Source organism: Pecten maximus, chromosome 5 (assembly GCF_902652985.1).
Source record: "Pecten maximus chromosome 5, xPecMax1.1, whole genome shotgun sequence".
Taxonomy (NCBI): domain Eukaryota; kingdom Metazoa; phylum Mollusca; class Bivalvia; order Pectinida; family Pectinidae; genus Pecten; species Pecten maximus.
The window spans coordinates 18,800,775-18,826,713 of NC_047019.1; the positions used below are offsets into that span (position 1 = coordinate 18,800,775).

Consider the following 25,939-nt stretch of genomic DNA (forward strand, 5'->3'; position numbering starts at 1 on the left):
GCAATCAAGGTAAAGTCAGGAGAGCTATTTTGATGCATATGAGGGAAAGCTATCGATTATTTCTTTTGTGATGTTTACTTTTTTTAGTAATGTTAGACATTCTGTCGTACATATGGCAGCTAGATATTTAGAGTGATATGCAATGCATTTTGAAATACATATAAGATGCCGTGTTACATATCAAATGTTCTAACAGGGCATCAAGTGCTGTGTCGATGAGGATAAATGTATAGCTCTAAACGACATGACCACAAAACCCACATTGCACCTCCTGCGGTTTTGAACTGTCGGGGAATGATATCCTTTTCAAATATAACTTAACCACGCGAGTGCAGTAGTGCAAGCAATAAATGTTTCCTTTTCTCGGTCAATTTCAAAAACGTCGCATTCAAATGGTCGATATTTGGTATAAACAAAGGAGAAATCATTTTTTTGCATACACGTGGTAGATTTTGTAGAGCTGGATCTTACCTTTAAGGTCATGTCAACATATTGAGGTCATTTCAGGACGGAGTATTTTAGAGGATACGGACTGCTGATAATAGTTTGTGAATAAATTCTTCAACGATTTATAATCTGAAACAACTAATTTATCAACTACAGTTCTGATCCTAGAGGTGTAAATGCCATGACAAATGAGGTCACCGAGAACACAGGCTTTTACTGCCCTATAAGAACTCCTCTACGAAGTTTCGTTTACATTTAAAAATATACAAAATGTGGTACCATATAAGATATTCAATATATAACGCCAAAAAGCGTTTATTCTTTATAATATGTAGGTCGGTAGTAAAGTTGGAGAGTTTATAAGAGCTTGACTGCCATATGCTTTCCCGGTAATAGACAATCATCCAATGAAGCGATGATTGATCATTTATAATTAAAACGGAAAGGTAACAAAATCGATTTCCTGTGTAATCTGAGTGAGTACGTTGGAGATCTGTAAGAATATCTAGAGTCTTATATACTAGAGACGCTGTATTTCTTTAGTCCAGGCATCAAACGTTCCTGACACACAAGGTCAGTGTCAAATAGGTACATTTTAAAGGCGATTACGTAACAGGGAAATTACTTCAACGCCTTGTGTGCTTACGCCAAGGATAAGTTGAAAAGTATTAGAGATAACTTTCATAATCATACAGATGTTCTCTTGCTCCCAACATGTACCATTGGTTGTAAGAAGTTTTGAATTTTACAGGAAATGGAGAAAAATGACAGCAAAACGTCGACTGTTCTTGCTGCGCATCACATTATCGTATAGTATAATACTGGAGAGGAATGGATGTCCGTCATTTTCTTGAAATGACGCAGAGAAACCTTGTGACCTCAAACAGGAGCGATAAAGCAAAGTTACTACTGATTAAAAGGTCATCTCACCAAAATCGCCATGATTTATTATTGTATTCGTTACAAGGACTATGTTAATCTATTTAGAATGACCTTGTTCTGTGCCGTGATGTGATCTTTCTTCTTTACGCCAGTTAAACCAAATGACGACATCGTAGAATCAATGAATGAATGAGACAATGTTTATTGCCGTTACGACTAGAATTTGTAGATTCTGAGACCAAATACCAGACTATTACCTATTGTTATTGTGTATACCCGAGTTTGCGAACAGATAGCAATACGCATGCATAGTACTAACTAAGTGATAACACCTTTGACATTTAATGCAATGACTTATATTCTTGCATTCTTCCACATGAAGATGACAGTGTCGAGTGAAATATTTCGAATAAACGCTACTTCATCAAAAAGTAAACCCCAAAAATGAATTTAACAAGACAGAGTTCCGATATATGTTGTGTGTGAAATGTCAAATATAAATCTCCGTGTCTTTGTTCACCGTTTAGACTCAGTGGGCCTATGTGTATTCATATATTTTCCATACATGTTGTCTTACATGCCTCAAACTAACAGAGCTTACACAAAACGATGTTGTTTAAGTCCGAACGCTTCCACCTACACAATACCACACATGTTTCTTTACCTGAAGTGCGGGCGGTGAGAAATGTGTGAACAAATACAACAGGAAGTGCACTCATATGTAGCTTACAGGTGTACAATAAAAGAGTGTTTTCTGGCAAAATAACTGGAGTTTATATGAATATCATAGTCTTATGATACTAACCTCTATTTCCCGAAATCTTTCACCGAACGACATCGGTAAATCGGTAAACGAAACGTCATTGATGATGAATTCATGACGTCATATTAGAGTTTAATGTCTATAAGCTACCCAACCTAATCAAAATCTTTGATGTTCTATCATTTTGATTATTTATTTGGATCAATTTCAAAAGTGTACGGAACCTTTCTCAGAGCGCTGATTATATCCGTGAATAACAATCGATGAGTTCCTATTATAGGTAGTTCAGACTATAACGTATTATGGCTGAGAAACAGCATATTTTGATTGAACATGGACGGTAATATACCAGGCATGCAATATATAATTAGGGAACAGAGACATTTCTACCAACGTAATACTAACGTTGATGTACGAAACTTGTGTTCAGACATACATGTATTTGAAGACGACAAAGCGTCGTATTAATCACATATTTAAAGTCTAATTTTCCGTTGCAGGTGTCAAACCAAAACAGAAAGTAGAAAAATGACATTGAAGCAAATGGGAGAGACATCAACATATCTAAACTGAAAATGTTGGGAGCTGATGAATGCATCTGTCACCAATATACCCATCTCACTAACCCTATATGTCCACATATCTACATATATATATAACAATAAAAATAAGATTATCTTACCTAGGTCCACAACTAGTTATTGCCAACGAGCTTCATTCAGCATTGTTTTAAATATCGCAAGGAAGTTGTGAGTTTTTATAGTGGAAAAAAGTGAAGGCGTTCATTCTATGATGGCCTTGGGGAATCCATATCTCATGAAATATGCGGGCAATGATCTAAACAGCGAAACCATCATAACAAACAGTTGTTAAGTACACGACAGACTTTGTTCAGATCCTAAATCTCTTCATTATTTGATTTTAACTTAACTTCCTGTCGGCAACTAAATTACCGCAAATCTTGTTGATAATATGCCATTATTATCAATATTGTCATCTGGGAAAAAAATCCCAGGTATTCCGAAATTCGTTTAATGAATGTTTAATCATTTTGTTTATAACCGCAAACGTCCACATCAACACTGTATACAAACATCCTATCCCTGTTCACCAATCTGGTTTATCCATTCATTCTGCCGATAGGCAATGTCATGCACTTCACTAGAGTTCAAAAGGAGTGTTTCACTTTTGTTTGAAGATATTGCAAGGCTGTCTACCATGTAGGGGGAGTTTTATCGTCGTTATATTGTTATGAAAATGAAGATATTATATCACGTGGTAGATTATCATGTGGTTTAATCTCACTTCGGCTTCTTCGGTACATGCCGACCTTACCCCGACCTCGGCAAGAATGTGTATATCACGCGAACATTCTCGGCGATCCACAAGCGTTATTCGGCCTTACGTAAGTACAGACAGAGTTTTCCATGCCGTTGTAAATAATCCATGTGGATTAAACTTGACGGATTTACTTCTGCGCAAGGCCAAGGTAACCCCAGCTGTTCAGACCCCCTATACACCATCTCTGTATACATGACAAAGGACAACCTAAATATAGCATTTCCACAAACAATAGTATTTATATATTTTTTATAATGCATATCATTGTTTGTTTTATTTGTTATGTCCATTTTATAAAAATGGATTTTCGTGTAGAAAAAAAAGCATGTATTGGATATGTGCTGCTATATATGTACAGTAAGTTGGTCACGTGAATATTTATTTTAAGGATTGTACCAAATACACAAAAAGAAATTATATTTTCGAAATAAATCTTAATTATAATCAATATTTATGAATCAGTTAAATTAAAACGTTGCGTGTATATGGACTAACATGGTGATTACACTTAAGCATGGTTTGAAACTAATCAAGCAAGCCATAGAAACGGTTTTTGCTGCCATTTTATTGTCTGCTGGTACAAGAATTGATTTTATTCTTCACTTACCAGATATAAAATTGAATTAAGAATCTTCATCTTCAAACCAATTTAAGCTTTATACTTAAGAGAAGAGGAAGGGAAGCTTTCGACACAGCGACAAGACCAAACGTAGTGAGTAAGGCGTGTGATAAACTTACGACCTACTTCGCGAGTCATCATGGCGATACTTACAAAATGACATACCAAAATAACATTAGACGCGGACACCCTGTAATAGACTTGTCGATGGGAAGGCTAGCTATCCGGTAATTAGTCGGAACGAAAGTTGTCTACCGGTAATTAGTGACATCCTCAACAACCACGGATTTTATCGGACGACAGTCGGCCATAAATTGTATACCGTTCATCAAATAGCAATTCTCGCCAATTTTGGATAATCACTGTTATTTAAGACAATACACAATAAGGAATCATTGTTGTATTAAACAGAGGAACAGATAAATTACGTCACTGCATCACTAGGTGTGTCTATATCTATTATAAAGTATCATTTTCAGATTGGTATTTCAACTCTAATTGGTGTTGTATAGACAGTGGTGTGACCAAATTTCCAGTCAATACGCGTTAAGGAATTCTCAAGGCGTTACGGATAAAATAAATATCTTGTGTACAATACGAAATTACACCCACTCGCTATCAATCCGTATCATCGGTGAAAGCTCAACGTGTACTTAGCATACTCTCTCGAGATCAGTACGTACAAACAGAATTATCCAAACAGGGATATGATAGATTAAAAAATTCTCCCGCACAGAGCGGGAAACAAAATGAAAAAAAGCAATATTACAAATACTCACACCGATTAACAATGTGACCAAATATATTGAAGCACACATAATATGAGTATTTATTACATTTTTACCAGTGAAATATCAAAAATTATTCATTCTATAAAAGTGATATTTTTCACTAGTGAAGAATATCGAAAATATCACTTTTTGCTGATTTGACCAATCAAATTAATGATTAGAAAATACCACAATAATTGACCAATCAGAAAGCCCGACATATATGTCAGCACCTGGACAGGGGGAACTACTTTTTTTTGTATGCAAACTTTCGCTGTAGGCCTAGTTAGCATACGGGGTAGGGTTTTCGTTGATAAAAAATGTAATAAACAGAATATCTAACAGTGTCTTCAGTAATACCAAATATATTTCACTCGTGTGGCTAATATTTTGATATTTTTCACTCGTGCGATATCCTCTATGTACATAGATATAGGAATCAAAATAGCCAGTACATACCAAGTTAGAACATGTTCAATGGAAAAGTTTCCGCGGAGTGGGCCAAATCTTAATATTGCTGATGTAGGCGTATATCGGACAATAAGTTGTATACGGCTATCTAAGTCTAATTTATCATCACCATCAGTAAAATACTACACGCTTTGTATAACAACGGATCGTATCTCTGACTGCTGACGCGGCTTTGTCGTGACTCGATTGTCGGGTTTTTCGGTACGTAAAATATACGATCAGTAGAAACTCAAAAGAATATACATGTACATGTGAATTAGAAAAATCAAGTTTGAAATTTGTATCGGGAATTGCGATGTTTTGTAGAATAATCTCATTTTTAGACCTTGTGACCTTCAATCGATCTCGCTGTTAGAGTTGTTGATTTTTAATCAAATATGTTTTGACAGTGAAATTTTGGTAGTTCTAAAAAAGAGGTGATCAGAGAGGGAATACTGGATTTAAAGAGAAACTAGCTTTATACGTACAAAACAAATCCCTATTGTCTTCTAATATTCTATTTAAGTACGATTCGGGCGATGACCTATACAACATGTTTTTAAACCTTGAACTGTCGCATGACCTTCGAATCCATACCACAGGGGTCAGGAAGGGCCAGCATTCCCAATCTATAATTAACACTGACTGCGGACGGTCAAAAGCGGGAGTGAGTAATTTTGGCCACTTTTAAATGTCCGAAGAGTCTAGGGTCAAAGGAATTTCGTTGGGATGTTTGGGGTTGACCATGAATTTGTTTCTGTCTATAGTTCATCGTCCGGGCTTAATGGGAATCACATCTGGTCAAAATCGGTCGGATTTGCAAATTGTCTGCACTGCGCTTGTATTTGCACTAGCGAGCAAAATGGCGGGCGGTAGCCGTCACGGATGAGTAAGCATCTACCAATACAAAGTCTGCGAAAGACATCGAGAGGTGATAAACAACACTGTTTATGACCGGGGAACACCAATCATCATGTTTTGTCAAGTCATAATAACATGGTTGGAATTCTTGACAGTACTGATTGCCATCCCGACTTCCAATTCTATCTTACATCGGAATGGTAATTCATACGGATCCATCGGTCCATAGCACTCTTGCTGAAACTCCGGAATAGTATCGAAGATATGGAAATATGGAGATTTTACGAGTTAATAATGTATATATCGCATTCAACCTGTATATCACAAAATACAATACATGGCTACTTCTATCCGTGTTGTCTTGCCAAACCGAGTCACAATCTTTTGTTTTATATTGCGTGGCATGGTCATGATTTCCTCATATCGGCCACTACAAGTAACAACAGCGAGGAATCCCATTAACCCAATCGATACCAAATTCGTGCAACCAACCGATGTTCCGACTTATTTCAAATCGGACTTCAAATTTCTTACCTGAAGTTTGAATTATGACAAAATACCATTGTAAACACTGTAATTCGTTATGCAATAAAGCGATATAAAGTCGAAGCTTAAACAATTTTAAAGTCAACTTCAACTCCATCAGAAAATCAACAAAATGTCTGTTTAAAACAAATTCTAAGTAACAAGTGATATGACACGTGGTGAAATTAGGTACTGAAGCCTCGATCTGATACACACCTGATTTTGATTTTTATTACACACACTAAAAATGTCTGATAAAACATGATGGTGAAGCTCAAACAGGTCTCGTACCTGTACGATATTCACTGTGTTTCAAAGTGCTAATTAAGTTGTCACCAAAGTGTGACAAAATGTGGTCTGCTATCCCAGCATGCTATATTTCTAGCCCCTCCGTATATATATTTTCTTTATGTTTGTCCCTCTCAACTGTTTAACCACTGATTAAGTTATGAACATTTTCACGAATATTTTTTTAGCTTGAGGTTCAGGAAATTATCCATGTCAACATTTTAATCTGTGTTGCCTATAGTGTAAGTATTAAGATAATGCAAACTAACATTATTATTTCCTTTGACTGGGATTCATCAGTGACGTCATTTGATTTAATTTCAATGTATCGCATCCTATCATATTTAAAGTTTTCTCCGTTACACAGAGAACCACGATTGATGTTATATAATTATATCATATACATAGTATAAGTCTGGTTAAATATTGAAAATTGATAATTACATTTACCTTTGAAGCAATGTCAGACAGTTATGTTCGTATTGTTAAATTTCAATATGACAACTTATCTAGTATGACGTTCCGAGTGTTACATATCCCATGCAGTGAAGAAACAGTCACAAATCGTTTTGGTAATCCTAAAGTTCAAATATCAGAACAGTTCGTTTATATATGATAGTACAAACGCCTACATAATGTTTTTGATAAGTCTGTGTTTATAAGTTTTTTTCATTCAAAAACAATGTCACAGCAGGTGTTTGGAGAATAACAGGTTTTGTACTTCAAACAACGCAATCCCCCTTCCCGGAAGCTCTATGAAAATTGCTACTACATGTATGTCTGTTAGATGCTTATAAAAGCATGCAGGCCCTAAAAGGGAGGTTTTTATCCCATCGATATATACAAATTTAAATGACACGTAGGGTAGGGAGGGTATTTTATATGTATTGTATTTCATTGTTATTTAATTCGGAGAGATGAGGTTTAAAGAATCCATATATATACACAACACATGGGCTTGGCAAGATTTTGGCAAATGATGGTCCATGTATATGTATTATATTAAAGGAGCCCCTGTGATATTCAGCATGAGGTCAGTATGATAATTCAGTTTTAAAGTTTATCGTGATTCCTAGATTAAGCTATATAGATATAGCAATGGTTTTGAATAAAAACCCAACCCTTAGCCTTCCCTATACCTGTTTAAAACGAACATCTCAATTTGAATTCAATAAGCATCGCGACTTAATCTCGATTGCAATGTACTCTTAGCAGTTAGGTCGCAAACGGCAGATGTTTTAGATTATTAAACGAATCCAGTGTTTCAAACTATCACTAGAGTCAAAAATGCCTGCTGGGATCAAGTTAAGATAAGGAAAATTCCAAACTTCACCGATCAAATATAATCAGCCAATGGGGGAGACTTTAAAGAGCTGTTCCGGTTCATAGAGTGGGGGTACGTAATTTCGCATACTTTCGGTATGTATTTAAATACATTTCCATCAAATCAATTCCAAATCAGGAAAGAATACCTCACATTGTTAGATGTACAAATGCTTCGTAACATACATGTGTGCAACCTGATATGCGCACACGTATCACTGCGCATGGGAGCTGTTGTTAACTTGTGTTTATTGCTGGGTTTGAAGACGATCAGGAACGTAATTTCGTACACCTATCTAACTTCTTTAATTTTGTTGGTAAAAAATAGTTTCTGGCCATTTTGTATACAAACAACATCCTAAACTAAGATTAAGCCCCATGCCATGATTAAAAAAATCTTTGAAAACAAAATAATGTGAAATTGGAAAGTGTTCATTTACCGCCATTTTTGCTTTAAATAATGACCGCTACCTACGGAGGTAATGTAAACAAGGTGGTGAAAATGACGGGGTGTCTGCAGGTCAGCGCTGTTATTAGTTATATACTTTAGTGGATTTGTATTCAGTTTTGTTTATAATCTGATCAAATGATGTTTTCCCTAAATATTTGCAAATTCACATGCCAATCAACAACTGGGATTATTTTTAAAAAAATATTTATAATCATCCGGTATCAATTTTATCGGAAGTGAGTCGTATCAGTTAAAATTTGTTTTCAAAACGAACTTTATCTGAAAAGATGTACTTAAAATGGCAAATGTTTCACTAAAGGTTGGCATTAGTCAACATATAAACAAAAAAGCACAGTCCTCGACCACCTGGAGGAAAAACGCAAAAAAATCGTCAGGTGTGCGAATTTACGTACTGTGCGAAATTACGTACCCTTACTCTACGTCATTATAGGTGACGCTGATCATAAGACAAGAGGATGGGTGTACATGTGTGAAGTACAATGCGATACGATTGTACAAATATACAAGACGAACTGTAAGCAAACAATTGTTGGATGTAAAGGAACAGCAAGGCTTGTGTTGTTAAAGTTCGTTGCACATTAATTAAAATCAACCGACACCCTTGGACATGGACCCAGACCACAGGGACTTGGCACGACGTCCCCAACCCATGGTCCATATATATAAATAATATAACCATGGGTTAGTAATTCAGAGTCAGAGGTATAGGTTGGGGTTTCGGTGGTCATCCTACAAATATATCATTGTCTTATGGTTATTCACTCATACAACATCAAAGTACATTTTAGTACGTATCTTTTCAGGGCTTTTATTTAATTTCTCAGTTTTATGTCAATATGCATTTTTTTTTTTTCAAATAATTTGCATGGTATTGATCAAATTGATTAGATATATTATTAAATATAACACAAAATAAAATTAAACTTGAACATAGACCTGGTAATTTCTGTACATATCGTATACATTGATAGCATGCTTCGCGAGCATGGCCGGACTTTATGTGATTACCGCCTTTGACCTGTTGGTCCACCTTGTTACGTAATCATCAGCTGCTCACTGACCGCTGAAGGCCACTGACATTCGACGTTCACCGGACACAAGCTAATACAAAGAGTATTTATTTTTGTTTACAACTACAATTCCCAGATGGGGCTTTGTTAGGCGAGACCAGTGGACGGAGGGGGTCAATATGAATCTGCTTACATGCCTCTCAGCTGTTATATCAGCCAACCGCGAGATTATCGCTGACCAGTCTAGGGGCCCCACAATGGGGGAACAATTTTTGTCAATATAAAATACTAATTCTCTTTTATTTTTTGCAAAGTTGTTTCCTGTAAATGAGAACATGCTCATATAAATATTATTGCTATATTCAATATAATGTTTTCCATACAGTTATAAATATGTAATATCATATAGATTAAGTTCACTTCAGTTCAGATCCCCTCTGGTCACCTGAGGTCAAATCTGATTACAGTGGTCAGTTTGCGTGCATATTAGCCACCTCAGCTTTTTTTGCGACTGGATCACTGTTTACAACAATAACAAAGAGTTCATGCAATACGTTAACATTAACTAAATTCAAATAATTAGAAAAAATGTAATAAGAATAACATGCAAAAATATACTAAATACTTTGACTCACCCGTCGTTTATCATTCGATCCGTACTGTTCTGTGTTTTTGGACCTATTGATTGGTCATTTGATATTATATATATGATTTTTATATTAATATTCACGTGCATTCACTCGACGGGAGGGAGCTGCAAATAGGTCCTGCGTCCCTACAACCGGAGCTGCACTGAAGGAAAGATCTAATCCATCGCATTGCAGCTTAACTATGGAGAGCCGTTACTGCCTGCTGTCAGTCGCTCATGGCGTTTACGCACGTTTGTTTACATGGAGTATTTGTTTACATTCGGTAAATATAGGCTCATATTGGTGAGCATTGATGCTATTTATAGATACAATGTATTTCTAACATATGAATATCAAGAACGTTTTGTTGCGTCTTATCCGTTTTAAACTTACAAATTGGAGCGCGGTATCCTTTAAAACAGCCATTTTATATAATTGACACATTGGTAGCAATTAACACTCTGTGATACCTGTAGTAGTACACTAAAAGATTTTAATGAACAATGCTATCAGATATACGTACACGGACATGTCTGAAAACACCATGTCACTCCAATATATGACAAAGCAAATTATATCCATTATAATAGGTACTGTGTATAGGTGTAGTATTTGGTAAACATGATTTGAGAAATTCACACATTTCAATTAGACCGCATACATTTCGATTAGAAAAATAGCGCGCTTCAATCACAACTATTTATGTCAGAAATGTATCTGTTTCAGTAAGAAACATCTTTGTTCTAAATGGGAACTTTTATTTTCCTAAAGAGGATTAATAATAATAAGCAGAAATACGATTTTGAAACATAACATACACACTTACGCTATACACGTTTTTATTAAGCACTGGTGTTCAAACGATATGTACCGTTGATCTTAGTCCATGGGTACTTATCCAGAGCACATAGGTGTATGTAGGTTAATTAGTTGTGGTCACGTGACTTTTTGCATTAATGATAAGTACTATTCGTGTCACGGTCCCTAATTTAACAGCGGGGAAACTCCGCGTGCTACTTACCGTGAAATACTGGTGGTCACGTCACATTTCCCGTTCGATTACGTTTTAAATCACTTCGGGAGGCCTCCCGATCACAGTCGCAGACGGAGGCGAGGTGTTCCGATTGCCTTTATCAATCGCTATCGAGCCTAGCACATCTAATTGTAGATGTTTTTGTTTTTGTTTTCTAATTTCTTTTTTTAAACGGGTTTTACGCCCGCTTTTACTGCCGTACGGCCTTTCAGCTGACGGAGAAAAAGAGAGGAAAGTGAGTAGATGGGATATAGTACGGAATAAAAGGAGAGAGACGGTTGTCATTATCAGGGAAACGAAAGAAGTATTGATTGATGACGTGATGCTAGAAAGTGTTGACTATTTGCTGACACGTGTTTTATACACGACAGGAAATAATGATAACACTACTTGTATCTATTAAGGGGGTCAATGACACCTGCTTATTGAGGCGTTCTGACTCAGTGACATCTGCTTATTGAGGCGTTCTGACTCAATGACAACTGCTTATTGCGGCTTTCTGACTCAATGACAACTGCTTATTGCGACGTTCAGACTCAATGACAATTGCTTATTTAGGTGTTCTGACTCAATGACAATTACTTATTGAGGCGTTCTGACTCAATGACATCTGCTTATTGAGGCGTTCTGACTCAATGACAACTGCTTACTGCGGCGTTCTGACTCAATGTCACCTGCTAACTGGGACGTTCTGACTAAATGACAACTGCTCATTCAGGCGTTCTGACTCAATGACAACTACTTATTAAGGCGTTCTGAATCAATGACAACTGTTTATTGAGGCGTTCTGACTCAATGACAACTGCTAACTTGGACGTTCTGACTCAATGACAACTGCTCATTGAGGCGTTCTGACGCAATGACAACTGCTTATTGCGCCGTTCTGACTCAATGACAACTGCTTATTGCGGCGTTCTGGCTCAATGTCACCTGCTTATTGAGGCGTTCTGACTCAATTACATCTGCTTATTGAGGCGTTCTGACTAAATGAAAACTACATAATGAGGCGTTCTGACTCAATTACATCTGCTTATTGAGGCGTTCTGACTCAATTACATCTGCTTATTGCGGCGTTCTGACTCAATGACAACTGCTTATTGAGGCGTTCTGACTCAATTACATCTGCTTATTGAGGCGTTCTGACTAAATGACAACTACATAATGAAGCGTTCTGACTCAATTACATCTGCTTATTGGGGCGTTCTGACTCAATGACAACTGCTTATTGGGGCGTTCTGACTCAATGACAACTGCTTATTGTGCCGTTTTGACTCAATGACAACTGCTTATTGCAGCGTTACGACTCAATGACAACTGCTTATTGCACCGTTCTGACTCAAAGACAACTGCTTATTGGGGCGTTCTGACTCAATGGCGACTGCTTATTGGGGCGTTCTGACTAAATTACATCTGCTTATTGGGGCGCTCTGAATCAATGTCACCTGCGTATTGGGGCGTTCTGACTCAATGACAACTGCTCATTGAGGTGTTCTGACTCACTGACAACTGCTTATTTAGGCGTTCTGACTCAATTACAACTGCTTATTGCGCCGTTCTGACTCAATGACATCTGCATATTGAGGCGTTCTGACTCAATGTCACCTGCTTATTGAGGCGTTCTGATTCAATTACATCTGCTTATTGAGGCGTTCTGAGGAAATGACAACTGCTTATTGATGCGTTTTGACTCAATGTCACCTGCTTATTGATGCGTTCTGTCTCAATGACAACTGCTCATTGAGGCGTTCTGACTAAAATTATATCTGCTTATTGAGGCGTTCTGACTCAATGACAACTGCTTATTGCGACGTTCTGACTCAATTACAACTGCTCAATTGAGGCGGTCTGACTCAATAACAACTGCTTATTGCGGCGTTCTGACTCAATGTCACCTGCTTATTGAGAAGTTATTACTCAATTACATCTGCTTATTGAGGCGTTCTGACTAATGACAACTACATAATGAGGCGTTCTGACTCAATGACAACTGCTTATTGAGGCGTTCTGACTAAATTACATCTGCTTATTGGGGCGTTCTGAATCAATGTCACCAGCTTATTGAGGCGTTCTGATCCAATGACAAATGCTTATTGTGGCGTTCTGACTCAATGACAACTGCTCATTGAGGCGTTCTGACTCACTGACAACTGCGTATTGAGGCGTTCTGACTCAATATCACCTGCTTATTGAGGCGTTCTGACTCAATGACAACTGCTTATTGAGACGTTTTGACTGAATGACAACAGCTGATACAGGCGTTCTGTCTCAATGACATCTGCTTATTGATGCGTTCTGACTCAATGACAACTGATTATTGAGGCGTTCTGTCTCAATGACATCTGCTTATTGAGGCGTTCTGACTCAATTACAACTGCTTATTGAGGCGCTCTGAGTCAATGACAACTGCTTATTGCGACGTTCTGATTCAATGACCTCTGCTTATTGGGGCGTTCTGACTCAATGACAAATGTTTATTGGGGTGTTCTGACTAAATTGAAACTGTTTATTGAGGCGTTCTGCCTAAATGACAACTGTTTATTGGGGCGTTCTGACTAAATGACAACTGCTTATTGGGGTGTTCTGCCTAAATGACAACTGTTTATTGGGGCGTTCTGACTAAATGAAAACTGCTTATTGCGACGTTCTGATTCAATGACCTCTGCTTATTGGGGCGTTCTGACTCAATGACAAATGTTTATTGGGGTGTTCTGACTAAATTGAAACTGTTTATTGAGGCGTTCTGCCTAAATGACAACTGTTTATTGGGGCGTTCTGACTAAATGACAACTGCTTATTGGGGTGTTCTGACTAAATGACAACTGCTTATTGAAGCGTTCTGACTCAATGGCAATGTGTGAAATGAATCGAAATCAATGTAAAAATTACTGCATTTACTTCGATATTATGTGACGTAGATTTGGCACACCGATCTTATATGGCATTGCCGTAAAATATCCCTTCTACTATAGCTACATATTGAACTTGATGGTCAAAATCCAGGAAAGATAAACCTGACCAGTCGCAATTCATCAGCAACCTCTGATAAATATGATATCATCAGACCCGCGATTGGTCAATTTTAAATCACCTGAACCAATCAAATGGATGACCGCGGGAACCTCATGATAATGGAGTTGTTTTGGTTTCACTGTTTTAGATACATGAGGTATACTATATATAATACTATCGGTAGTCAAATATACAATATCACTACCGAGTCTTCCTCGTACGACACTAGTTGTTGTCTAAAGGACGCTAAAACCTTAACACACTATCCTGGGACAGAATAATACATTAATTCATATAAAACAGTAAGAAGTAAGATTTGGATTATAAAGCGTAATTGATCTAGATGTATATTCAATAAACCAAGAATTTTCGGTATTTTCCGTAAATAAGAAACTTGCGGTTATCGATTGATACTCTAAAACAACATAAGTAAATGAAATCTTTCTACTTCCATATATATTTTTTAATGTTTTAAAACCGAGTCAGTTGATGTGTATAGAAAATATATCTGATCGAAAGATCGTGTTATTGACATTTTTTATTATTTATTTAACATCACAGAGAAGTAATTATGTTGCTTACTCATCACAGACTACGGCGAGATATTCAGCCGCTGGCCCAGTCGTACTTCCGTCGAGTTCGTTTGGGCTCGGGTGTCCTGTCAAAGATCAAGGTTACTCCTTGTGTCAAGGTAATCCCTTGCGTGATATCAGCTGATGTAGTGGTCAATGTATGGTGGTCAAGCTTATTTTCTGTACCGCCCATTGGTCACACTAAGCATGTTCTCCATCACCATGTGACACGTTTAAACCATTTTTGTTCGCAAATTGTATCAGTTAATTGATCTTGAGCGAAATAACAATTTCTGTTAATGCATTCGTACTGTTCCACGTGCTATATCGTTTTCTTCGGTTTCTTCTTTTTCCCAAAATCATTTCTTCCGTTTTTTTAATGTCCTTCTTTCCGATATCTCGCCTAACACTAAAATAGCCTCATAATAAACGTTCGCCTGAGCGAGAAAAATATAGGTACCCTCCCCTCATACCGTAATAATCCAAATTATATATTTTATTGCTTTATGCATGAGGTTGTCTTTAGACGTGCTGTGGTAAGGACTGCCTTATCCTTTGCCAGTTATTATGACGTGACCGGATGGGGTTGCATTTTGTGTCCAGGTTATGGCATGCCAGTACGTTAGCTATATACCATGGCGATTATATTGTCCGGTCATCCGTGTAACATTAGGGACATCGACATCTCGATTCAGACTCGTCTGCAATGGAAATTCATGCAAGATGCGAATTAATCCTGACTGTTGAATGAAAAACCAAAACTATTAACAAGGATGTAGCCAAGTTATAAAAACTTTATTACCATACTTTTGTCTATTTTAAACACTAGACGTCAATTTATTAACTTCCATTAAAAGATAAAACGGAAGTAGAGTTGATACTATAAATAATGCAATACGGTTAGTTAAATTCCGGATTTTGCCACCTACTTTTTTTTAAATGTCATGCAATAATGTTCCTATTTAGCAATAATTAACGAGACGAATTTTATTAGCATTTTATTGTTCTGATAAGGACCCATATAATCATTAATATCATCAATAATAAAAATCTTTAGAAATGACGACAAGAGTTGATCGATGACGAGGGAAAGAATCCAATAAGGCGATGCTGATACATCCGTAGAAAACAATTGTCCATATGAATTTTATTTAGTAATATCCAAAATACTTCCTCAGCCATCATCCCACATCTCATATGATATTGAAGATACAAAATAATTATATCCATTCTTGAATAAACAGTTTATCATAAGTGACTATATAATTTAATTATCGTTGATGACGTTATATTTAGTTATCCTATTGTGTTCCCAATTCATACGTTGTATTTTTTGTCTAAATCTTTCAGGAATCGCTTTGTCTGCCATATCAGACTCCAGACACATATATACCTGTATTTGATACTCATAACGGCTGTGACTATTTTAAAAGTTATATCTGACAGTACTGGCACCGTACGAGTGCTGTATGCCAGGGGTCATTGATCAGTCCAGTTCACGGAGCGTGTACGGCTGTCATGAACGTATACATGAAGTCCCGTATCGGAGTTAGCATATATGCCCTTATTTAGCCTGATTAACACTTAAATCGTGCCTAATGCCTTCTAAATCAGCGTTGGTCGATCGTCAGTAAGCCTACGAGGTATGTGTTTGCCCCGGATCAACATCTACTCAATCATACCCCTAATCGCCATTCCGCTGATACGTGGAAAAGTTAGGACTATCTGACCGGGGCAACGGAAGCTGTCGTACCATGGTGATCCGGTAACCTCAACGTATAGGCGCAATCATTGAATCCTTGACCGGGTCAATGATCTCTGTATCATTATTTCATTCATAAGCTGTAACACCACGATAACGTGATAATGACGAATGTTTGAGCGGAGGTCTGAACTTGTCAAGTGACCGACGAGTATGCAGCTAGGAAAGTTAAATGGTAGATTTGTTGCAAGGGTCGGCATTCTGTTCAAATTGAAAAGAAAAAAAATATATATAAGGATGCTTGTTACAATTATAAGGTTACTACTTGTTATGTAATTAACATGGTTCTAACATTATCTATTGAGGATTTTTTTTATGACATGAACTGACTTTGTTCTATATAATAAATGCCATAATTCCAACGTTCCGGAAATGTTGTATAGACGCGTTAATATAACATTGAAATATTGGGCGGTTTATTTCCGATATGCCGTCTGCGTTTGAAGAACGTTTATTTCAAAAGTAAGCATGGCAGACGACACTGTTGGTAGATTTCGTCTGGTTGAGAAAAGCGATTTGGAGAAATTATGGGATGCTGCTGACAGCAAGAATACGAAAAAGGCTGTACAGCACGCGGAAAGAATTTATGTTAAATTTCAAAGTCATCTGGATAAAGTTTACAGGAAATTACCCAAAAATCCGACGAGGAAATAAACCAGTCACTTAGAACATTCTTCGGTCTGTTCGCAATCAAAATGGTGAATATTACTGACTTATCTTTTTTATTGCTATGTAAAAAAAATCCACGGTTTACTGTGCTCTAGTCCAGAACATTTGCCTACCGGTGATGGTAATCAACAAGTGCTATATTACACTTGGTCTTCAGCCTCGTGCAATACTATAACACTTAATGATAACCACCACCTCGGGTCAAATATTTTGGACTAGAGCACATGCTGTATGACGTTCGAATTGGTGGATTCGCTGTAACTGCGATTACGTAGCTCTGGACAACGGACGGACGGACGGACGAATTCTGACCGATGGTCGTCGTCAAAGCAGTGTAGGCAGGGTGTGAATATTCGTTATATACTATTCATTACATTTGTTCTCTTTCCGCGTGACACTACCTTGCTTTAGCTCAGATTTACATGGCGTCGTCGCTAACGATGCCCATGACGATTCACCTGGTATTGTATTCCTTATATATTTACACGAGTTCTTATATTTCTTTTTTCATTCACGATTACTCTCGTTTTTAGTTTGATTTGTGTTGTTCTGTACGAGTCTATATATTTGATTAAGTTTGATGGTATATGACAATGTAGGTATATGACAATGTAGGTATATGACATTGAAGGTATACGACAATGTAGGAGAAAAAAGGATTTTTACTTGAATGTGATAAGTGGTCACCGAATTATCAGTTGCGAAATACCTTAAATATTTGCAAGGATGTGAATTAAACCTGTACGTATATCCGTAACCTCTGTACGCTTATCTATTACTCTTATGCATAGTTATGTAAGGATAGATATTGTGAGGACATGTACTATCAATACGTTCAAACAAGATACTTCCGATGGAATATTGCCAGTGAACGCAATGTTAATATCCGGGAACAAGCTGTTACTGAGAGGAAATGCATCAATATTGCGAGAGAAAGTCATATCAATAAAATTGTAATACCCTCCAACAAATTATTAAAGATGGAACATAATCTAATATTAGAACAGAATCACTTTATGAAATTAATGATATCACTAATGTCATAATAAAGTGTTTTTAAGAGGAATGCAATATAGGTACAAGATAACGAAATATTGAGGCTTTGAAACAATATTGCATGTATACTGAATTATGGGTGTGAAGTTTAGGGACATGATGAATCGCCACAAAAAAATCTATTAAATGTTCAGAAAACAGTTATTTGTTCTATGGTTTACTTTGAAACTGAGAGATATTCATTATGTTTACGATATATTGATTGAAAATATTAAATACTGGCAACTGTATTTTAAAATGATACCGGAAAACCTTATTGTGAAATTCATTGTTTTTTTTTAATTAAACATGAACTATTCTGGGGTTTATTATATTTGGATTAGCCAATATGTGCACTAAATGAGAATAATGTTTTACAAATGTTTGTTCGACGTGTTCATGATGTATTTATTCGAGATTTTTGAGTGCTTTTGGTGCATCTTCCAAATTGTATTCGTACAAGTGCATTTTGTTGAAACCTGTTTGTACCCAGTTCTATTTGACTAAGCCGATTAATTTCAGGTTTAAAAAGCTATTGAGCCAATTCCGAATGCAAGAACACAGTCTTAATAGGCCTCTCTCAAATTATATGCATGCCTAGCATTCCTATCTCAGAACGAGGCTAAGTGAGTACAGCCACCGTAGCAACGCATACACAATGGCTTCCAGTCAAGCTACATGTAGCAAAAACAAACAACATTATTGTGCACAAAATTGTGTATCCAATGGAAGTTATGGTGATTATATTAATTTCACCATATTCCAAAAGATGAGGATATCAAAAAGCAGTTGATTGTAAAAATAAGAAGAGATGAAGGGCCATTATTCAAGGTAGGTTAGCCTTCACCTAATACATGTAAACACATACTATGGTCAATCATTTTCCCTTTTCTTGTTATTTTTTTCTGCAAGTGAACAGTACATGTCAAGCCATATATAAAATAACAATTGCAAGCAGTTCAAGTATTTCGTAAAATATTTTATTAAACATAATATAAGTGTTCAGTTTAATACCGTAAATATCATAGTAAATGTGCAGGTTGCTATATATATAACATGTATATATATATACGTATATTATAGATATGAATTTTGATACAAAAACATTATTTAATATAGTAAATATGGATATGTATTTAAATTGCACCTGATTATAACACAGTTATTACATACATATACCTTTAATATGCATGTAGTGTATACATGTTCTTTATGTTACAGTGATGAGGCCATGTGTATTGAGACACAAGTGGAAGAAGAGTGTAGTAAAGATAACACAGAATCAGAAGAAAGCAGGACAAAAAGGAGAAAAATAGAGACAGTGTTGGAAACAGCCAAAAACAACATAAAAATCTTGAAGAACAACTGTCTGAAAAGGAGAAAGAGTTGACATGCTTACGTCAGCAGTTTAGCATTGAAAACATTTGTGTAAATAGATTTTCAACAGATGATTCTCTAATTTCTGATTATTAAAACAAGATCTGAGTGTTCCATTTTCATAAAATATATTTAAAACATACTTTAGTACTCCTTTTCTAATTTTTGCTGAACACCCAAAAGAGAGCATGGTGGTATTTTACCAAATTTTGATTCTACCGCTGGTACGTTCATTTGTGTTAAAGAAGAGAGAATCAATAAATCAAGTGGTACTGAAGATAGACTTCCATACTTTGTGTCCCATTTAACATTTTCTCCACGAATGGGGTTGAATGAGGTTGTTTTCAGATTTTCTCCCCTCTTGGGACTTGCCAAGTTTGTGGCCGAGATGTCTTTGCAATTTCAACTGGGATAGCTCTTTGACTTATAATCTTGAATTTCGCAAGCTGGTACAGCCTTACTCACTTCAAGAGTGTTGATATCACCTAAACTCACCTGTAATGGAGTTATGATATCCTTATAAATAATACATTATGTTTACGTCATGGCAAACGTTGTATGTATTGGTTATCTGTATCAAAAGTGAACGACACGAAATAAATGCATTGATATATTTACATTGATTTGATGTGGCGAGTCATTTTTTTTCTCTGGAAACGGTAGCATTTCCCTGTTACTTCACAACCTTTCCGACTGGTTTTACTATAAAATGAGTTTAAAAGTCATGAGTTCCATAATATATACAGGTAGAATAATCTGTTTTCCATTTCTGGTCATGTACAAGTCTAGTATACTGGGTGCTTAATTGAGTAAATAAGGTCTCCATTTTCTATTTAGATGACTGACCCTAAAGAGCTGCAAGGACTAGGTGCAGTTTGGGATAAGCCTTTTTGTTTGTATAAATGCTTATCTATAATTAAAATGAAATTAATGACAAGGTAGGATCAGTGAGGGGCAGCTGTGAAATGTAAATAGACTGGGCCCAAGTACAGTCCCTAAGGCAACGAGGGGAGAGCAATTCGAGATGCTGATAATGAGGTTTAGGAATGGCATCCCCTTTATGTAATTATTTGTTTCTTGTCCTCAGACATTCTGACATCCCATATATATTACATGTGGCAGTGTTAGTAAAGGGATGAGTACCAACATTTTAATGTTGCTTGGCCTTGACAAATAAAAGTGGACAGACCAGGCACTGAATTTCGACAACCACTACACCTGAACCTAGGAATATATATACTGTATATTTCCTTCGCTTAAACACTTCAGTCCTTTATTCATGCTCTCCTGTCCAGAGGATTTTTGGTTTTTGTTTTGTTTTTGTGCTTGGATATAGTTTTCAATAAATGAAAACGTAAGTGAAGTTATTAAATCTAAATCTCTATCACTGTATGATGTAGCCATAGCTGCACATTACTAGGGACGCTTCCTCACTTAGCCTCGTTCTGGTTTAAACATGAACATTCATGAGGCAATATTAAGAAGGGTCTATATAGAATCTTGGCGCTAGTATAGCATTCCCAGAATTTGTACAGTAAGATGGATGTTGAGGATGAAGTACATTTAGTACTTTTCTTATTTAAAGGGTTTTAGACACAAAAAGGTTAAAGTTGTCTATAGGTTGGTTTTCTGAAAAGCCAGTCAAATATATACACGCTGAGATACAGGGCATGGTATGGGTCCATCTGGACAACTGACCTATATGCAAAACATTCTGATAACGAGGTCGGTCAGCCTCCTACGTCACAGGTTCACTGCTGCCGAGATGATAGTTTAACTAACGTTACAAACACTCAAATGTGTGTCGCATTAAATCACTATTTACACACTAACTACCAAAGGTTTTGTGATGTGGGAATACTTTACAATAATATATTGGGTTACAACAGTGAATTGGTTACATGTACTCCAGTGATGATCCCGTTATTCATCAAACAACTGTATTCAATTCAACTTTATTTCATAAGTTTTACAACTTATTGGATAAAATAGTATATAACATTAATGGACAAAGGCATCCACTCTTACATGATTTATAATTCAATAAGCTAATTTGTCAGATTTGTTACAGGGAAACAGAGAAATAATCATTAAAAATGAATATATTCTAATTAAAATCTTATAAAAAAATCTTTCCTTTAGTTTATTTGCTAGTGATAAATATTTTCCTAAATTGTTCATTTATTTTATATTTTCTACTTTGAGTAACTGAATACGTTAAACATACTAGAGTATTTAAAATGATATGATTTAATCAAATCAATACGAATGTCTGCGTAACATTTTCACCACATCAAATACATTTCCTTCATAACCTTCATAAAAAATTCTTTAAGGAAATTGTCAAAAAAGGACGTTGTTTGAATACATTACTGTAAAATTGATCAGGACAGTAACTGATTTCTTCAAACATTTACCCAAAACTGACAGTTCAAAGTTCCTGATTTAAATAAAGAATCCAAGGATCTTAGTTTCCAACATGTCATCATAACATGCTTTGAGTAAAAAATTATCTGGACGCTTTAATTTCAACCAATATTTAAAAAATCTTGATTTAATATGTACAAAGGAAATCCTTAAAGTTCAATGTACAAAAAAACCTGTGTATCGTCTTAGATAAAAAAAAAATCAGTTCTGTGATTACGTACTATCTAATTAAATTACATCAGGTTGACAACTGTATTTCAAACTACTGCATTGTTATCAAATCTTTATCTTGCAAAATTAAGAAATGGATATTTTTATGTTAATATTATGTCAGGAAAGGGTAAAACATGTTCTTAAAAGTGTACAAAATCTTATCAAATTATGCCAAAAATAAAATGGTTAACAAGGCTAGGAAAATTAATCACCGTAAAAAGACTGCACAAGTGAGATCATTTTGTCACCTCTCTGTATAGTAGACCAGAGATGTATATATCACATATATAAGTAGACCTATAGTGTATATGCCATTGTTTGAGTTTTTAAAATAAAAAAAATAAAAAGATGACATGTTATATTAGTAAATTACCAAGGTTATATGATATTGTCCGCTGGTCTACTATTTTGATTATACAATTACAGACATGAGGTGTGGAAAGAAAATCTAAACATGTAAGATGATAAAATCAGGACATTCACTGTCATTGCTTTCAATGTTTACAAAATAATATGGGGCTCTTTGAAGTTTCCCTCTATAAATGCATATAACAAGGCAGATTCTAGCCTAGTGATACTGGTGAGGTGAACCAGATGACGCGACGGACCACGTGACCACCTAGCTCATTAAAAAATTTCAGCCAGCAGCAATATCCCCCTACTGGCCTAAAATAGATAAACAGCTTTGTAAGGCGAGGTGAAACCTGTGTCAGCCAACATTTATGGGGTCGGGCTAACAGAAAATGGAAATATACCCTATGTGTCCAAAACCCTTTAAGAAGAACACACTAAACAGTATCATTAACGACTTCCGTGTACCTATAAACTTACAGAATTGTTTTCTTGTAAAAGTGTTAAAACAATTAACAGAGATTGGGTAAATATTTGTTGCATACAACTGCTGAAAGAAAACTTCCCCTCGCTCAGTGATATTATATTGGAATATGGTTCGGTTTATTTTGTTTAACGTCCTATTAACAGCCAGGGTCATTTAAGAATGTGCCAGAATTGTGAGGTGGAAAGCCGGAGTACCTTGAGGAAAAAAAAACCGGCCTACGGTCAGTACCAGACAACTGCCCCACGTTGGTTTCGAACTCTAAACCCAGAGGTAGAGGGCCAGTGATTAACTATCGGAACATCGTCGATGGAGCAGAAGACGATATAAAATATGTTGTTCCACTGTCAAAATCCTAGTCCTTATTTTGAGAACGTGAAATAACCTTGATTTGAACTATATCTAAATAGCTTGTACCATCGATTAAACAGAATACGCTTGATATTCCGGAACATTTGGCGTTGTATTTTTTAATGGTTTCTGTGTCAATCTATTGTTTGTTTTTATGCTACTGTTGCTGGTTTTTAGTCAAATTATAATATACACATGAAAATAATTATCATAATAGGTACATTACAAATTTATGTCAGGAATAGTATTATTATTTTCCTAAAGTAACATTGACACCTAACTTTGACCGCATATTATACACTCGATGCGATAATTGTAAGACTTACGTTTACAAATGTAATGACATGTTGAATGATTTTGATATCCATAAGCATGATTGATATAATGAACAATTATCTAATATTTGGGTTTTTTCTTTAGGTATTGGTTTGTCGCATGCATGTAAGCTTTATGACGGAGTATTCCAAATGTTTCGTTTGAGATCTTTCGTACAGGGAATCCGCAAGTCGTTAACATCGTTTAACTTATAACATTAAGCATTTTAAGATTGAGGTACTCCTATTAAGATAAAATAAATGTGTATATTTAATTTTGTTTATATAAACATACAAAAATGTAGTAACACAATTGACGAAGGAAGACAACTTCATGGCTCGTGCCCTGACATGGCCTCGAACTCACGATCTACGGCAACCAAAATTTTATTACTTCCAAACAAGAGTTTAAATTAATTATCAGCTGTGACATGTTACAAAACAAACTGCACATATCTGTACCAAGTTAATAAAATGATGCAGAACACGAGATGATTGTGTGGAACAGACAATGATGATCGTGCTAGCTGTTTGATATATCGCCTGCTGTATGTTATTTTATGAAGAACGTTCCCTATCTCCTATTTATATACATATCCATTAAATCTGTTTGGAATGATCGATGATTATATGTAGGATTAGGCTGGCCACCGTCCCTGTAAACGTGAGTTCATTCGATACCAGAGATTGCATATTAGCTGAAAGTAAGCTGGTAGAGTGGTGCAGCTGAACAAGTATTCACGGGAAGTATAGTGGAAGTAAGTTTTGTGCTGTAAATAGGCTGGACTAAGACGTCACACACTGTTGCGGAGCATTCAATGATGTTCTCTGTTCATGTCATATCTTATTGTAAAAGTCGTAGATACAATATGAAATGGACGGCAAACAAATCCTATGGATGTTCCCTCTCTATAATACTTAAAAGGATATCGACATCTTATTTTATGCAAAGAACTATTTAAACTATGTTAAGTATGCTGTTGACTGCAGATTAACAAATTATACTCATACCATGCGGTTGCCACAAAGGTTTGGCAATTGGTCATAGATAGACTGATTGTCAGCTTTGTGCTGGGAGTATTACAGATCTAGCACCACAACTTGACCCAACAAAGAATACCGACATAATAACGAAACCACAATTCTAACTAAAAACCGCCATACAATTCTAGGTCAAATTCGGGATAAATGACAATCTCAAATGATAATTTGGGTGGTGACAACGGAACCAATGGGCATATCATCAAACATCAAACACCTCTGACTTAATATCGCATAAGGAACATTTTCAATGGAGGTTATAACGGCGACACACAACTTTTCCATTGTCTTCCTCAATTTGAATCTGACGAAACATAGAGTTGTTGATGTCATTGTCAGTAGACGACATCTGTCAAGGAAATTATGATAATGGTAAGTCAGTGAATAGTTTATCACCTAGGACATGTAACACCACAGGTAGAAGAAACAATAATGGTGCTATCCAGCGATTAACAAAATTAACATGTAAGCTGTCCCTTTTGGCTATGCTGTAAGAAAGGATCGACGTAAGCGGCTGATGTTGAAGAGTCTGTAATGTCCTTGATTTCAAGTATCCGATCGACATGGTCGATTGGAAATTTAACGATAACACAACAATATACCTATAGGTGAAATTGAAGGATTTTGCAAGGTCTTTCTTCTAAAAAGCTCTGCAATATAATGGGCTTCGTATGAAAACAAAAGCATGTCTGCCAACAGAGTGGCAGTTTGTTCCCATGGGTATGGCAATAGTCTGGCGGAAGATAACGGTCACCAAAATTAAGTTGTCGATCCGAAATTAAATCATTCTCATGACTTAACGTAAACAAACTGTCATCGAATCTTTTATATCCTTAAAATAAGACTGAGTATTTAGTAGAATAACACCACATGGATCACAATTCAGCGTTCTGAAAATGTCTCTGATTACTGTAACGAAGA

At 36.1% G+C, this 25,939-nt stretch overlaps 2 long non-coding RNA genes across 2 annotated transcripts in view; one reads left to right on the forward strand and one right to left on the reverse strand.

Moving 5' to 3' along the window:
- LOC117327411 overlaps nucleotides 1–10,616 on the reverse strand; it is a 43,615-nt gene extending 32,999 nt beyond the window's left edge. Inside the window, exon 1 of the long non-coding RNA XR_004532631.1 lies at nucleotides 10,387–10,616. This is a non-coding gene — a long non-coding RNA (uncharacterized LOC117327411). The remainder of the gene's footprint in view (nucleotides 1–10,386) is intronic.
- An 8,416-nt stretch (nucleotides 10,617–19,032) lies between these two features.
- On the forward strand, nucleotides 19,033–20,460 carry LOC117327412. The gene is made up of 2 exons (XR_004532632.1): nucleotides 19,033–19,291; nucleotides 19,682–20,460. It is a non-coding gene; the product is annotated as an uncharacterized LOC117327412 (long non-coding RNA).
- Nucleotides 20,461–25,939: the final 5,479 nt, after the last annotated feature.